We start from the raw sequence: 16,463 nt of genomic DNA, 5'->3' as shown, positions 1-16,463 counted from the left end.
GGACATTGGATTTCTTACGGAGAAAATATCCACATTCATTGACTTTTTTTAAAACCACATGTCGTCACTCTTCCATCTTTTGTAAAAGACTATGGACTATGGAAACTTCTTACAGAAGACTTCCAGCGAACACATTATTGGCCACTTTTGATGTTGAGTCTTGGTACACCAACATCTTGCAAGATGGGGGCATTAATGCTATTGATTTCTTTTTAAGAGAACATCATTCAAACAGCACCCCCAGTGTTGATTGCATAAAAATATTGTTTAAAAACGGATCTCTATAAAAAGCCTACAGACAGAAATACCATTTTACATGTGAAAAGCTACCACCCCACTAGTCTAAAGCGGAGTCTACCCATCAGCCAATTTAATAGAATACGACACATTTGCAGTTCCGATCAAGACTATAATATGCAGTGTGCCTCTATGTCCCAGCGCTTTAGGGATCGAGAGTTTACAGAAGCATGGATAAGCAATGCAGAGAGGTTTAGTAACACAGACCGAACATTGCCTAAATAGAAAAAGAAATAAAAATGATGATAGGAGACACTCCTGCATTACACAGTACTCGCCACTAAGTAGAGAGTTTGAAGCGATAGTGAGAAGACACTGGCCTATCCTTAGCTCAGACCCTACACTAAAAAACGTTTCCTTCAGGCAACCCCCACATTGTGTCTTTAAGCGCTCGCCTAATATACGCAACCTTGTTGTCAGAGCAGACCAACCACCAGATAACGTACCGCAATTCTTCCCTCCTATTCCTGATGGCAATTACAGGTGCGCGAATTGCGCGCAATGTAACTTTACATATTGTAAAACCTTCAACCATCCACATACAGGAAAGGCACACAGAATAAAGGGAGTGATAACGTGCAATACAAAAAATTTAATATATATGATCAAATGTCCTTGTGGTCTAGCCTATATTGGAAAGACAACACGATGCCTCAAAACATGTATTGCTGAACATAGAACCAGTATAAGGCTCAATGATGAAAAGAATCCAGTGGCAGTCCATTTTAACACAGTAAAACACAATCTCGCAACCCTTAAGTATATCTGGATCGAACAGGTCACTATTCCTAAACTGGGCGGTGATGTCGACAACTTACTCAGGAGAGAGGCCTTTTATATATACACCTTAAACACTTTCACCAAAGGGGCTCAATATGTATTTTGATCTCAAGCCTTTTCTATGATTTTCCTTTTTGGATGATGACTAGGTATGATGACTATGTATTTATTTGTATTTTCCTTCTTTTTTTCTCTCTTTCTATTTGTCTTTACCATGAACATTATGACTTTGCACATAGGCCTATGCCTATTGATACAATATTTGATTGATACAGCTTTTTTCTTTATTATTGACACATAGGCCGAGCTGCCTGTCAGTCATGATGATTGGCACCCTTGGGTGCCCTGCCTAGGCGGGTGCTGAATGAATGGTCATGTGATATAGGCCACACTCTTCCTGTTACCCACATGCCTGACGAAGATCCAGGGTGATCGAAATGTTGCTATGTTTTTAAAGTAATAAAGTTTATATTTTTGGAGCAATTGCAGTGTGCAGACCACACTTCTTCCACTGTCTAACACCAAAATCTTCGCCAAAGCTCTAGCAATCAGATTAGAAAAGGTCATTCCATTCATTATTCATCCAGATCAAACAGGTTTTGTTAAAGGCAGTCTAGCCGCAAGTAATACACAAAGATTGTTTAATATTATGTATCAATAATACATTTATCAAAAAACAACACAGTCATCGTCACATTAGACTCCGAGAAAGCATTTGACAGTCATTTGGAAATTCCTGTTTTTCAAATTAGAGCGGTTTGGCTTTGGGACTCATTCATTAATTGGGTTAAACTATTATACACCTCACCGTCAGCCACTATCACCACCAATGGACTATCCTCACAAAACTTCACATTGCAAAGGGGGACTAGACAAGGATGCCCACTCTCACCTCAATTATTCACTATTTTCATTGAACCTTTAGCCGCAGCCATACGTCAAGATACGCTCATCACAGGCATCAGGACCAAAAATATGCATCATAAAATCAGCCTCTATGCAGATGACATACTACTGTTCCTGGAAAACCCTTTCAATTCAAGAAACAATCAAAATCATTAACTCATTCGCCAATATATCGGAATACTCAATCAATTGGGATAAATCATCTGTTCTCCCATTACAACCCAAAAGTTGGGATGCAGCAGCCACCACACTACCTATACCCCTATGCACTGACCACATCACCTACTTGCGTATAAGAGTTTTCCCCAGGCTGTCAGATCTATTTACATTAAATTTCACCCCCCTTCTGAAATCAATTCAGGAAGACCTCCAACACTGGACGAACCTACCACTTTCCATCATGGGCAGGATATCCACTATCAAAATGACAATATTACCCAAAGTAAACTACCTCCTCTCAATGACCCCAATACAGCCAACCACTTCCTGGTTCAAATCTCTAGACTCAGCAATCACACAATTCCACTGGAAAAACAAGACTCCAAGAATAAAATTATCCACCCTTCAAAAAACAAAGAACCTAGGAGGATTAGAGGCACCAAATTTCACTCTATACTGTTTGGCAAATCATCTTCATGTACACAGATGGACTCACCCCAACCAATCTGATATCACATGGCTAGACTTAGAACAAAATATCTGCAATAATATCCAGATCTCAGACCTGCCCTTCCTTACCCCGACAATTAAAAAACACCCTTGTTTCAAAGCGCCCACAATTAGCTCAAGTCTGACAGCCTGGTGGAAATTCCACACCATTACTAACACAAAGCTCTCTCCTTCGAAACTCACCCCAATTTGGAATAACCCCGATTTCACTTGCAACAACAAAACACTCAACTTCCGCACCTAGAAAGATAGAGGCTCATCTGCAACATGTTTTTTTCAATGGCAACTTCTCCACATTTGCGGACTTGGTCCAGAAATTTGGCATCACCGACAAACAATTCCTTCAATACCTACAGATTAAATCAGCAATCAATTCAACCACCAACACTCCAAAGGTCAACTTAGAACTCGCCACACAAATCGCACAGCTAATCAATATTCCATCCTCAAAAAAACTACTATCCAAAATCTACAGAATAGTGACGCAAACAGACATCACCGTAAGTCTTCCCACTGCCAAATGGGAATCGGATCTATCTATTCCCACTGATGCCAATTTCTGGACCCAGGTCTGCAAAAACACCTTTCTCATGACCAAAAACACTAACCTGCAGTTAATACAATACAATATTATCCACAGGACTCACCTCACTGGACGGAAATTATTTAATATGGGCTTCACTTCAGACATCTGTCCCCACTGCACTCAGAAATGCCCGGACACATATACTGTATCCATGCACTTTGGCACTGTACCCCTATAAAACAATTCTGGGAAAAGGTTACAGGGATCCTCTCCACCTTCTTTGGCTGCTGCATCCCAACGTCCCCATCTCTCTGTCTGCTTGGAGACACCACCACAATCAACCTGAACCACCTTAACAGTAAGACCTGCTGGTCATGAACTGGAAAACAAAATCCATATTTCTATCTGAAAAAAACTATTTTTGGATCACATCTCACTAGAAATATCAAACAGCCCTTCTGGTAATAACTCAAAAGACTCCTTCTCCATTTGGCCATCACTCTCCAAATTACTAAATTCATAGCTACGCTCAGGGGCGCAACTACCCATTTTTGAGGGGTATGCAACAACAATATTGGCGCCCCCCCCCCCCCCCCAAAAAAAAAAAAACCCAAAACAAAACACAAACTAAAGCAAAACAAAAGACCAATAATTTACACTATTACTGTGTATTACTGTCTATTGAATATGTTTTTAAAGAAATGCTGCCAATTTCATGTTTAACTTGATGTTATACTTGATAAGTAATTTATAAATGGTGCATTGCCACTTTAAGAGAGTCTAAACGGTTCTCATAACGTCCTTTTGCCAGCTAATGCTCACAATGGATAAGGCTGATAGGCACTCTAGCCTTGTTTGTTTGCCCCACATTGACAACACAATATTAAGTTATTACAAGGAGCCTTCATTGTTAGGATATAGAAAAAAAAATGTAATGAGTTACTGCTAGCATGACATTTCTGTTTGCAGTTGGCCATTAAAAGTGCAGTATGAGCATGGTAGCCACCTAGCTATCTGAATGGAATAGGCTATGTTTCAATCGGCATTATGCCTAACAAACGCTAGTTAGTCTGTTAACATTCATATTTGCAAGCCTCCAAGTACAGACGTCATCACTTTAAATCCTACCTGTTGCCTTTCACCGTCCACTTATTTAACTGCTGTTGCATCCCCAGGGTTGCCAACTCTCACGCATCTGGCGTGACACTCACGCTTTCAGCACCAATCTCACGCTCTCACGCACACTCAAGATATGTCACGCCAAATCCATTCTTTTTTTTGCAATCCGTTCATTTTTTGTTGATGACTAGACTAGACCACAGCATTGTTTCTAAATGACAGGGTACGAGTTTAAGGCATACATATGTCTAGAGGTAGGTCTAATATCCGCCTACAACGTTCTCAGCGCAGTTTTCTCTGATTGTTGATTCGCTGACTGTTTAATCCGGTCCGCGACACCTTCACGGAACACGCTGCTATTTAGACATGAGGCAGACCGACATAAAGTGTGGCCGCCCATTCTTCTCTAGGAACTACTCGCAAAGTAGCCTCACAGACATCACATGAAATAACTTTTTCTCATCTTTTATAAGGTATAGCCGCTATTTACTGCGATAAACGGTTCGCGAGAAAATTAACTTTCAAGAAATTAGGCTACTATAGCTCTGCGCTCATTTCAATTCATATAGGAGGACTATTTCACAAACTTTTCGTTCCACACATGACAAACCGTAAACCAGAATAAACAGCAGACCTTACCGAACACAAAGGTGTAATGCAATCCCCTGTACAATAAGCCGTTTCAGAGTAATCCGGTTTCGAAATGGTAGCAAATTTCTATATGGTCTCCAATGTTGGGCTAAGTGTCTTAAAACTGAGCTGTGCTTAAATACCTACATATGTGTAAATATTAAAATCAGAGGATATACAGCTCATGGCTAAGAGTTTGTCGATGTAGCCATAATGATTTGTTTTCACAAAATGCTAAGCATGTATTTAAGTGTCTTAAAAAAGTGTGCTTATATTGGTCAATGCATAATTGCATAACAGGCAATACAAAATAAATGTTAAATGTTACATATAGCCTAGAAATAATATTAAAATCAGATGATGTAGGATAGTATAGAGTTAGATAAAGTTGGATGGCTACAGAACTCACACCAGTGGATTGGGTCTTAAAGGAGCCACACCACTTTTATGACACTATAGCTGTTCTGTTGACCTTTAGATTTGTTGCTACTGGGCATGAAGGGCAGGCCAATTATGAGTTCTGTCCAACATTGATGGTAGGTTTAGAAAAAAAAGTCAGCACATTTTAATCATATTGCAATAATACCAATAACCATCAAATGTTCATACTGTATCTCTAGTGGCTGGTAGACTTTGGAATCCACCAGCCACAATGGTAGGTGGAAAAAAATATTTTAGGCTATTTCCATCCCTGATACATATGTACACTCATACACACATTCATAAGTCTCAATCTGTCCATTTCTTTCCACAAAAATAGCCAGAAGTCATCATTTAAGGGGTTATTTTTCATTTTTTTCTACTGAGCTACTACCTTTTTCAGGTGGGCATGTCTGTGATGTCTGTGCCCAGGGGCCCAGTGGCTCATAATCCTTCCATGCCATGGGGTTAAAACACTGGTCTTGTTTTCAAGTGCAATCAATAATTTAATTGTACATTTTGAAGAAACTTTTCCATTCTATTAGGTTTAAAAAAAAAAAAAAAAAAACATAAATCAGGGATTATACTGTACTGTGTATTAATGTAATGCTGAAGCTAGCGTAGGCTAGTGACTGCTGTGAATAGGGCAGCTGGCAACTAGGGAAAGACCTTGTGACAGCACGGAAAGACGGCTGACAGGAGGGAATAGACCCCGCCGGGGCTACAATGGGTTAGCAGCTCATTGTGGCAGTAGCCCAGGCTTCACTAAGCTATGGGCTGCACCCTACTAAGCTACAGTACGACATAATGAAAAAATACCCCTAGAGTCAGCGAGAGCAGGGGCGGAAGATGACTCACTTGTGATAGACATGGTTACTGACCCTGAAACGAATTTGATTACGAGTAAGGAAAACATGTTTGTGGAAGCCACTAGTTCAGAGAAAACTGAGAAAAAGCTGCAGATGTGTGTGTGTGGTTGGCAGAAGGTTACAAGTCTAAAGGGCCTGAAAATTCATCAAGGGAAAAAGAAGTGCTTGGTAGAGGGAACACAGGGTCCCCGCATTGATAGCTATTTCTTAAGAAGTGCATCAAGTCAGTCGGTTGAAGTCCAGCGACAGGAAGAAACCCACAGTTCGCAGGACATCAGTACCCCTGTTGTTGAGGTAAGTTCTAGCACTGAGGCAGAGAGAGAGGCCAGTCAGCCAAGGAGGGAGAAGATTAATGGTCATAGGCCTGGAGTTAGATGGCCAGGCGCAGCAGAATGTAGATTTCAATGTGGTAATATGGTGGTAGCATGGAGGGGAGTGTCTCCAGGACGCTGGTTTCACTGTTAAGCCTTCATGAGGTGTCGTGGGCCTAACTTAACGAAACATCGGTGAATGAGGGTGCCCACTTGATAACCCCAATGACATGCCGCATACTATATAGGCTACTGCTGTTGGATAGGCCATTTGCATTGTGCTTGTGACCATTTGTTGGCGGATTTGTGGGTAGTGTGCTTTTTAAAGTTAAACTTGAGCAGGGGCTTCTGAATGTGTTTTTACCTTGGATTTTGGCACAAGGAATTTTAACATCTAATCCTGTGTATTAATGTAATACATAGCAAAAAAGTCAGGGGACAGACATTTTTAAAATTAGGTTTAGGGAAAAATTTAACGCACACGCACTATGACTTCACAAAATCTCACTCCAGCCAAACACCCAAAGTTGGCAACCCTGGCATCCCTTGACATGCCATCTCCTTTTCCCTCTTTCTTTTTCTATTTTTAGTCGTCAACAGTTTTTTTTTGCTGTATCCATCTTTTTCCATAGACGGCAACTCACTACTCGTAGGCCTATCTGCTCGCCCAGCGCTCACGGCGCCCCCACTCCCCTCTTCTATGTCAAAATTCTATAATGGAATCTTATGATAGGGCGCCTACTCTAGCCTGTTAGTCTAAAATGTTATAGAACATTGAGAAAAAGTTGAAATTATTTAGAAACGGACAGCAGTAGCTACGTATAGAAAATACCAAATATATATATATATATATATATTTTTTTTTTTTTTTTTTTTTACCATCGCTTTGGCGCCCCCATGGAGCTGCGCCCCTATGCGCCGCATATAGCGCATACCCACTTTTTGCACCACTGGCTACGCTGACCCCTCTGCCTGAGACTCAATTTTCACAATCACACTTACCAATCACTTATCAACCGTAGCAAACCTGCCTCACCATTGTCTGCCATACCCCTTCTACACTCAGATCATTCACCACTCACACCAATACATAAATACAGCAATTGACACAAATCAGCAGGATTGGGATAACCCCCTCTGCCCCACTACATGCCCCACTTTGAGCCTCTATGTCTCCTCCCCTGAATGGTTTACCGTCAACCTGCAGTTTTCCTCTGTGCTGCTCTGGCCTCCAGAGGCCTAGGACTGGCTCCATTGGGGGGTGGTTGGGTGGATGAGCTGGAGGGGTGTGTCTACTCTGAGAGAGGATATGCACCCGGAGGGGCCTCCCTGCCACCACACCTCCACAGCCCTCCTCTTCCCCTGTGACTGCCAGGGCTAGCTCCACTCTGTACACCTCACTTTTTAATGCTCCTCATGCTAGATGTCCAACATTCACACCCTCATTCAAGAAAACAATAACTAAATCATCTAGGAATAGGGCCAGGCGGGGCGCTGTGTGGGGGACCTGAAGAGGCCCTGCATAGTTGCGCCCCAAGTGTTTTTAATGCATCCCATATTAGAGGAGGCACATAATCAATTCATTGGTAGGGCGAAGGCAGTGCTTGAGGGGAGACCTGAATTAGTTCTCCCCACTGCTCCGCACCTCATTTACTGCACTTAGACATTAGAAGGCACACATAACACAGGGATAGTGGGGTGTGTGGATGAGCTGGCCCGGCAGTAGGATAACAACTGGTTTCAGTGGCAGGGGAGGGCGGGAGTGGAGTGGTTCTGGCATCAGGTGCCCCCCCTCCCCCCCCCCCCATCGGAAGCCCGCCCTCCCCTAGGGTCAACTTGCTCCTCAGCCGCGTGAGGGCTGGAGCAGTCAGAGGAAAGATAGAATGAGCCTGAACTATCCCAATATACTCAAAACCTCATAGCCACTCCCATTTATAACTAGGATACATTACTACGACCTACAACATTCCATACCATGCCAATCCTGCTGATTTTAACATTTCAACACATAAACATTCATCACACACACCTCCATGCACAGACATATCTATTCATGCACACACACACACAACACACACACACACGCTCCTCCTCCACCCCCAATGTAATCTGTCCCCTGTAGCGTATTGTCTTGTCAAATACTGTCTTTATTTGTTTCATGTGTTCTCATGCTCTATCTATAATTTCAATAATCTCAAATAGTCTTTGTATAATGTACGTTTTATGTCTGTTACACTTAGTTAGGTTTTGTAAGGTTTGTGGGGTCTTGTTAATATGTTTGGAAAAACTTATTTTATTTTTGAAAATTGTCGCCTACCTCACATTCCATCTTCAGGTAACTCCATAGACAATAAAATAAACGATCTTGCTGCTTCAGGTTTTGCGGCCTCATGACATCAGCCCCCCACAAAGGAAATAGGTAAACACAATCCGTCAATTGGATTAATATTTCGTAACACGTTATGTATTTGTGTTATGTACATGTGTTATGTACTTTTTACTTTACTGGCTAACTCCCTCCTCTTTCAGTCTATGCTCCCTGCTCTGCTCTGGCTCCGTTCGTTCTTCTAATTCCTTGTGTTTTCTGGTAGACGCTCCGTTCATTTCCATCGTCTCACACTGGTTTCACTGTAATCTGCGTGCAGCCAATGGGCGTATGAAACGTCATCACGTAGCATTACGGCACAGTGGTTATGGGAAATGTAGGCAGTACTGCCAGGGGGATATATGACCGAGAACAGAGCCTTATGTATCATGCATGTTATGTATCATGCATCACCGGCCAAACTGGCTAGTATGTTTTTATTAACACCCGCCAAATTGATTTTTAATCCGCATTTGGCGGGTTGGCGGGTGTTAATTTAGAAACCTGCAAAGAACCATTGTTTTTCGTTTCGATCCGTCGCTTGTGCTTTAATCTGGTTAGAATCATAACCACGCTGCACTAATTTGTTAAAAACTGTTGCATTCGAGTTAATTCTGCAAACCTACCACCACAAATAAAATTCAATTCTGTGGAAAACACTGGTACTTGTTGTCTAGCAGATACCAGTGAGAATTGAGTGTGCATAATGCAATTCAGTGAGACAGTTAGAATCACATATGCCTTTCACCTTTTGTTTTTAGCCAGCATGCAAGACCAGCAGATGCCCTGACTTTGCTGAATTACTGAAGCTAAGCAGGCTTAATTAGTACTTGGATAAGAAACCTATTTGGAAGAGTAGCTTCCTGCTGGAAGTGGTATTGGTGGCTGGCCAGTAGGTGGCACTCTTCCCCGTGTCCAAAAGCCACCAAACAAATATCAATCCCAATGCCCTATTGCAGTGACAGGGACACTGTACTGCAGCAGATGTTTTCCTTTGCATGAATGTTAAATTGAGGTCCTGACTCACCATGGTTGTTAAAGATCCCATGGCACTTATCGCAAAGAGTAGGTGGTTCCCTGATTTGCTGGCTAAATTTCCAACCTGGTTCATTCAATTTGGCCTTGTAATCATCCTCCCAGTGTGTAATTGATTCATTCACTCATTCTCTCTCCACCTGAAACTAGTGTGTGCTGAACATTCTGGCACATAATAGCTGTTGTGCAGCACTCAGATGGGTGCTACACATTGGTGGTGCTTAGTGAGATTCCGAGTCCGAAGCACTTTGAGTGTCAAGAAAAGTGCTATAACTGTAATATGTTGTTGTTACATTAACCCTTCTCACCCCACCCTACCCCTTTTTACTCCTGTTGAATATATACTTTACATTTGATGTTAACATTGTTAAATGATGGTGATTCACTAGTCCCCTACTGTATTTTGGAAGAAGGAACCAGTTCTGTATGCATTATTGTAACAAGTGGGCTACATTATTGGTAAAGTAGTTGAATAGCACTCTACACATGCACACACGACTCGCACAAACACGCACACAAACACACATACACACACCCTCACACACATGCACCCACACATACAAACACACCTACTGTACATACACAAACACACACACAAAAATTTAACTTACATGCAGGCACACACACTCAATAAACACACACATAAGCACACTATACACAAAAACAACCACACACACATAAAAGCAACAAAGTAGGAAATTAACACAATTGGACAAATGTGACTTATTTTTGTGGAAAAAATGTGCTGGACTGGGCGGCGGTCATATTTTGTACCGCTCTGCGGTACATCTAGTTTAAACATAACTTAGACAGTAAGTCTACATGGCTTCAATATGAAACATTACGCAATCTAACTAAAACATTCTGTGTTCTTTGTTTCAGTTGGCCTCCCATTGACCTGCCTGATCAATGCAGCAACTCTAATTCTGATCATTGGCTTGGGGGCACTACTTGGATTCATGGCTGGATCTGTAGTCTATGGAGTCCTCTTAGGGTGTATAATTGGCATCACAGTTCTGATAGTTGGAAATGCAAATTTTCAAGCTTTACGGTCTGCTAGACAGATTAGGATTGCTGGTAGATAAGAGATTGGTGTATTTTCATATCAATGAGAGAGTACTGACAGTAACACAAGTGAAAGTAAAAAGGACATGTTGCTGTTAACATAAAATCTTACTGTAACATGATGGACTGATGTGGGTATGAGGTGTAATGGGACCGGAGCTGTGGGGGAGCCAGCACACTCAGGCAGGTTGGGGATAAGAAGACCGCCCTATATAATAATGCCAACAATGGCCCCGCCACTTCTTTGGTCTCCTTTGTGTTAGTGGGTAAGGTGGGTTTTTTTCAGTTGCTGTTGTAATTTTATCCTATCTATTAATGTAAAATCCAATGAACTAATTGTTTAACTCATTGAAAGCCAAGCTGTTTTCAGAAGCTTTGTCCTAGAGTGCCAGCAATCTAGACCATTGTTGATGATTTTTGTACAGCCACAGCATATTCTGTGTTATAGCTATGAACACATACAATGGCTCGTTTGAAAGGTGAGACTTTAAGCTCTCAGTGGGTGCAAACCGTGTATTTTTACACGCCTCTGTTCCTGAGAAATCCCAAGCTAAACAGTGGCTAGTTTTCATCAAAATCGCTGTTTTTTTCTAGAAATGGAGATATAACGTCTTTCATGAAATATGAAGTGTTGCCTGTAAAGTTTCCAGGAAGTGACCTAGCGAGACCTGGCGAGACTGCCACCTAGTGATAGACCCACGAAAATGGCCTGGTTTTGAGCTGACGTGCATGAGCCGAGTTATGATAAAATGTCCAGATTATGCGTTTTCATGAGTTTTCGATCATCATATATTGCATTTCCATTCATCACAGAGTTCCCAAAATCACATATAAGGTGTGTTAGAGTGTCTAGTTGCGTAATTTAAAAAAAAGCTAAAAACGTAATATTACGATTTTGGCACTCAACGCATGGGAAGGAAAAGGCACTCAATAACAAGAAATAATTATAGGCTACATAACAAATAATAATAGGCTACATAACAAATAATTATAGGCTACAGCTGTCGCCTATACTCTGCCCCTTCCTGTTTGGTGTTGGAGAGAGGTCACTATTGGTTTTCATAGTTCACGTCACTATTTGCATAAGCCACGACTAGAAAGACTTGCGATAATATCAAACACGTTTGATATTGTCGTAACGGCAAAACTAGAAAAGGACTGACTCCGACTGACTTAAAACCGCTAAGATTGGCACCTTACACTTAACGATCTAGTTGACGGGAGCGCGCCGCGATTCCAGTACAACTCCCATGATTTCTGTCCGACTTTGGAAATTTAGTCGCCGACTGTGAAAACAGGCCAAAATCGTACAATGTAAGGCCGCCATCAGCTAACATGCCCATTGATACAGGCTGGGGTTAGTCTTGCAATGCTAAGTGCTGTTCCCATAATGTCACTTGGACCGTACCGATTGGTTAACTATGCTAGTTTTCGAAAGTTAACTAAAATGATCAGCAAAATTACCAATGTTACCCCCTCTAATGTGCCTACACTTATTGAGTGTTTTTCAAAAATCAGAATTACAGGTTTTAATGCTTTAATGCAGTTTTAAATAGGAAAATTACCGGAAATCTTAGTCACTTTTAAACGTGATGCTAGCAGGCGAGATGCTAATGGTCTAATCCGATTCAATGATCTATGCTAGGCTGGAGCTAAAAGTGGTATAGCCAGACTCAGAGAACGGCTGGATGAACTAGAGAAAGGTAAAAATCAATTGTTTAACTCAAGGGGAGGTGAAAAATGAGTGTAATTCCCCAAATGGTGGAATATCCCTTTAACCTCCACTTCATTCCTGCTTATCTATCTATAAAGCAAGAAGTGTCTGTGTGTGTGTCTGTGGCACACATATCTCGCTGACCGTTTGTCCTACTGATTGCTACGGGCTACGAGTAAATACAGTGCCAAATTTGATGTTGTTTGAATAAGAAATGCAAAAGATATCGTTAAATACATCGGTAAAAGAAGCACATTGGCTTTCGCCGCTAGCCACTCCTCCTCCCACACAGCACTGTACTGTAAGCTACCAGTGAGGATATAAGCATGGCTTTGGCAGAACTGGATCAGTGTAGGTTACACGGGTAAAAAGTTAAGCGAGTGCAACATGTGTTAACATGTCTGACATCAACTATAAAGACTCCCTGTATGCGTTTTGCTTGCATAAAATGACTCCGCGGATTTTGCAACAACACGCCAACACACACAGGTATGCAGTGGCTCTTCAAAATGACGTAAAAAATGATAAATAAACGGACACTTCGAATAGCCCAGGCTACCAGTCTTTAGACTTTGAATAAGCAAACGACAATTCCAACTGCAAGGTCCTAAATTGAAACGAGCGATAATGGTCCCGAATTAAAGAACATCTCAGAATGCCACTCATGCAAAGCATACCCAGCAACAAGCAACGAGTGGCAGACAGAGTGTGATGTCACTTATAGGCCACCAGAGACTGTTTTTGAGTCACACCGTTGCAAATTTCATATGATGATGCATCATTCCACAAAATGGTTTGTTTTCTCTATCATCAAGTTATTCAATAGGCTAAGCATATAGCCGTGACTCAAAACAGCTGTTAGGATTATGTCATTTTGATTTGTAAAAAATGTCACATGCAGCCATGCTTAAATTCTGTTCACTTCACATTTATTATGTTATTATATTATCTGTATTCATTATTGAATGCTTACCTGGAATTATGTTTTTCCCTATCATCCTATTTTTAAAGCAGGCCTACCTGCAGGCATGTAATTGGGCTACAGGAATAGCATGTTTGAACAGGCACTGGATTAGTAATGACAGATTACAGGTCTCAAAGGATTGTTTCTTTCCATACAACTCACCAGAAATCATTACCGTATTTTCCGGACTATAAGTCGCTCCTGAGTATAAGTCGCATTAGTCCAAAAATGCATCATGAACAGGAAAAAAACATATATAAGTCGCACCGGACTTTAAGTCGCATTTATTTAGAAATGTATTTCACAAAAACCAAAAACAGAGACTATGTAACTGGATTATTGAGGCCAAAAAGATTAATGTTAATGAAGACGAAGGAGTGAAGGCAGCCAAGAGGAGGGCAGGAAGGTCATTGCAAAGCAAAAGATTCACTGAAAGAAAATACCATGTGGTACACCAAAATGTATCTAAAATGTGGAGAATACAATGCAATCAAGCATTTGGGCGATGTGGAGTCACAGGCTGGCAGCAGATTAAATGCTCACAAGAGAGAAAAAGATGCAGTTTTAGACGTGACTGAAGCAAGCCAGGCGATAGGCCTATAGGCCCGACGGTAATTGTAAAGCAATTTACAAAAGATTCACTGAACAAAAATGCTGATGTGGCACATGAAATTTTAGCTAAAAATGTGGAGAATGCAATGCAATCAAGCATTTTGGACGATATAGCGTATTGGCACAAGCTGGCAGCAGAAAAAATGCTTGCCGAGAGAGCGAAAAAAAGATGCCCATTTAAAACCAGGGCCTAAATTTCAGCGCGGGATTGCGCATAAATTATTACTAAGTATTGAGCATACTAATAAAAGTCCCGCAACGCTAGCCATCATAATGCGAGAAATTCCCACACATTTTACAGCGCTGTCTGACGTTAATCTAATAATGGAGCGGCCTGAAAGCGGACCAACTCTGACTTCAATTGAACCCCATGCAGAGACACACACACGCGCGCGCAGGACCACTTTGGGGGTGCCTCTCTCTCTTTGCTCTCTCTCTCTCTCAGCAGGATTTGTCACCGCTAAAGTCAAATTATTATAGCCTATTACGTGCTTCTACATCAACCTATCGACAGGAAAGGAAAACAAACGTTTAGCGATCAGGAACCGCAAACACAGAAGCATGACAGCCTATAATATAACGCGAGAGAACATGGATGTGTTCTCCATTTGAGGACAGTGTTGGGTGTAACGCGTTACAAAAGTAATGTAATTACTGTAATATATTGCTGTTTGCGGTAACGTGGTAATGTAAGGCATTACAAAAAAAAATTGGGTAATATTTTACTCGGTACAAACTTCAGTAACGCGCGTTACAATGCATTTAACCCGAAATTAAGGGGTGTTTTGTTTTGATACATATTTGCCACCACACCATGCGAGAACAACAGAGGAGAAAAAATCAGCGCAAAATAGTAGAACGTTATCTCCTGATACTGGTTGAATATGATTGCTGCAGCAAACTCGCAGGCGGACTCTATTTGCGGGATGGACATAAGCCTACGCTCATTATTTTCAGCTTGTCAGAGACAAGGCTATGAAGAACATAATAGTTAGTGCACTTTGTGTGCGAAACCGAAAGATCTCTCTATGCCTCGCGAAATAGCACAAGTAAATTAATGAAACATCTAAAGTAGTGCCACGCTAATCTTTTTGATTCTTGATAAAACACAAACTATGCTGTTGTGCATGTCAGCTTTGTGCTGTGAACTTGAATTGAAGAGAATAACGGGATAGAAATGCAGAAAAAGATTGTGTAGCCTGGCAGTGCCACCGCTCCCACCACGCGCATCACGCACTTTGCGTTGGGCACCAAAGGACAGAGGGGGCACCCAAATGTAACCAATGAATAGCTTTATTGCAAACTGCGTTTCACTCTTCATCAATAACGTTTACAATGTCAAAATGCACTAACACGATGTTACATGCAAGTTTGATACCTTTTGGGTTCTCTCAATCACCACGTAGTAGCCTACTAGAATTGGTGGGTCTTCAATAATTCGTTTTCCAAGCATTTAGGCTACATGAAGCACATGATATGCTGAGTCGACTGAAACGCATTCCATTCAGATAGCTAGGTGGATACCAGGCTCATAATTCACTTGTATTCGCAAAACTAAATGTGAAGCAACATGTCATTGCATACTTCCATTTCCAAAGCAATGAAGGTTGCTTCAAACAACTTAACATTGTGCATATTATTGTTAATATTGTGCTATCAATGTAACTCAAACAAATAAGGCTTGTAAACAAGAGCTGGCAAAAGGGCATTATGACAACGTAAAGATCAATGCTCTTAAAGTGACAGTGCACCATTTATAGGTAAAACATAATTTCTTCAGAAATTAATGTTTAAAAACACACAGGTGTTTGAGTGTTTGAGTTATCATTTAAATGTCACTCACTCAAAGCCACTCACTTAGGGCACCGAAATGGCCAGCAGGCCACCATCTTGACATGTCTTTATTAAAGGAACCGTATGTAAAAAATGTATTTCAATGAATCATAAAATTGCCCTGATATGTCACTAGACATTAAGATATCATGTTCATTTCAAATACTTATATCACTGACAACAGTAGTCTGGCCAGGATATTGTCATTTAAAAAGTGAAGTTGCAGCCCTCAACTGATGTTGATGTTGTCATGTTGTGTTTTGGCCTAATGCGCCACCCTCCACCTATCTACTAATCACAAAGTCAGTAGTGTTTCGTCATCCGGTTGCCAACTCTGCCAGTCAGAGG

The 16,463-nt window shown here is 41.3% G+C and overlaps 1 long non-coding RNA gene across 5 annotated transcripts in view; it reads left to right on the top strand.

Moving 5' to 3' along the window:
* The window catches only part of LOC143132583 (uncharacterized), a 100,445-nt gene extending 85,475 nt beyond the window's left edge, over window positions 1-14,970 (top strand). For all 5 annotated transcript variants that reach the window (XR_012988339.1, XR_012988343.1, XR_012988340.1 and 2 more), the window contains exon 4: window positions 10,810-14,970. This is a non-coding gene — a long non-coding RNA (uncharacterized LOC143132583). The remainder of the gene's footprint in view (window positions 1-10,809) is intronic.
* Window positions 14,971-16,463: the final 1,493 nt, after the last annotated feature.

The sequence above is a fragment of the Alosa pseudoharengus genome, unplaced genomic scaffold (assembly GCF_046254945.1).
Source record: "Alosa pseudoharengus isolate Yale_2024_CS ecotype anadromous, Long Island Sound unplaced genomic scaffold, YU_APseudo_1.1 YU_APseudo_1.1_scf_1, whole genome shotgun sequence".
In the NCBI taxonomy this organism is placed as follows: Eukaryota; Metazoa; Chordata; class Actinopteri; order Clupeiformes; family Clupeidae; genus Alosa; species Alosa pseudoharengus.
The sequence above is the reverse complement of the archived record's forward strand: the minus strand, read 5'-3'. Positions and strand labels throughout refer to the sequence as shown.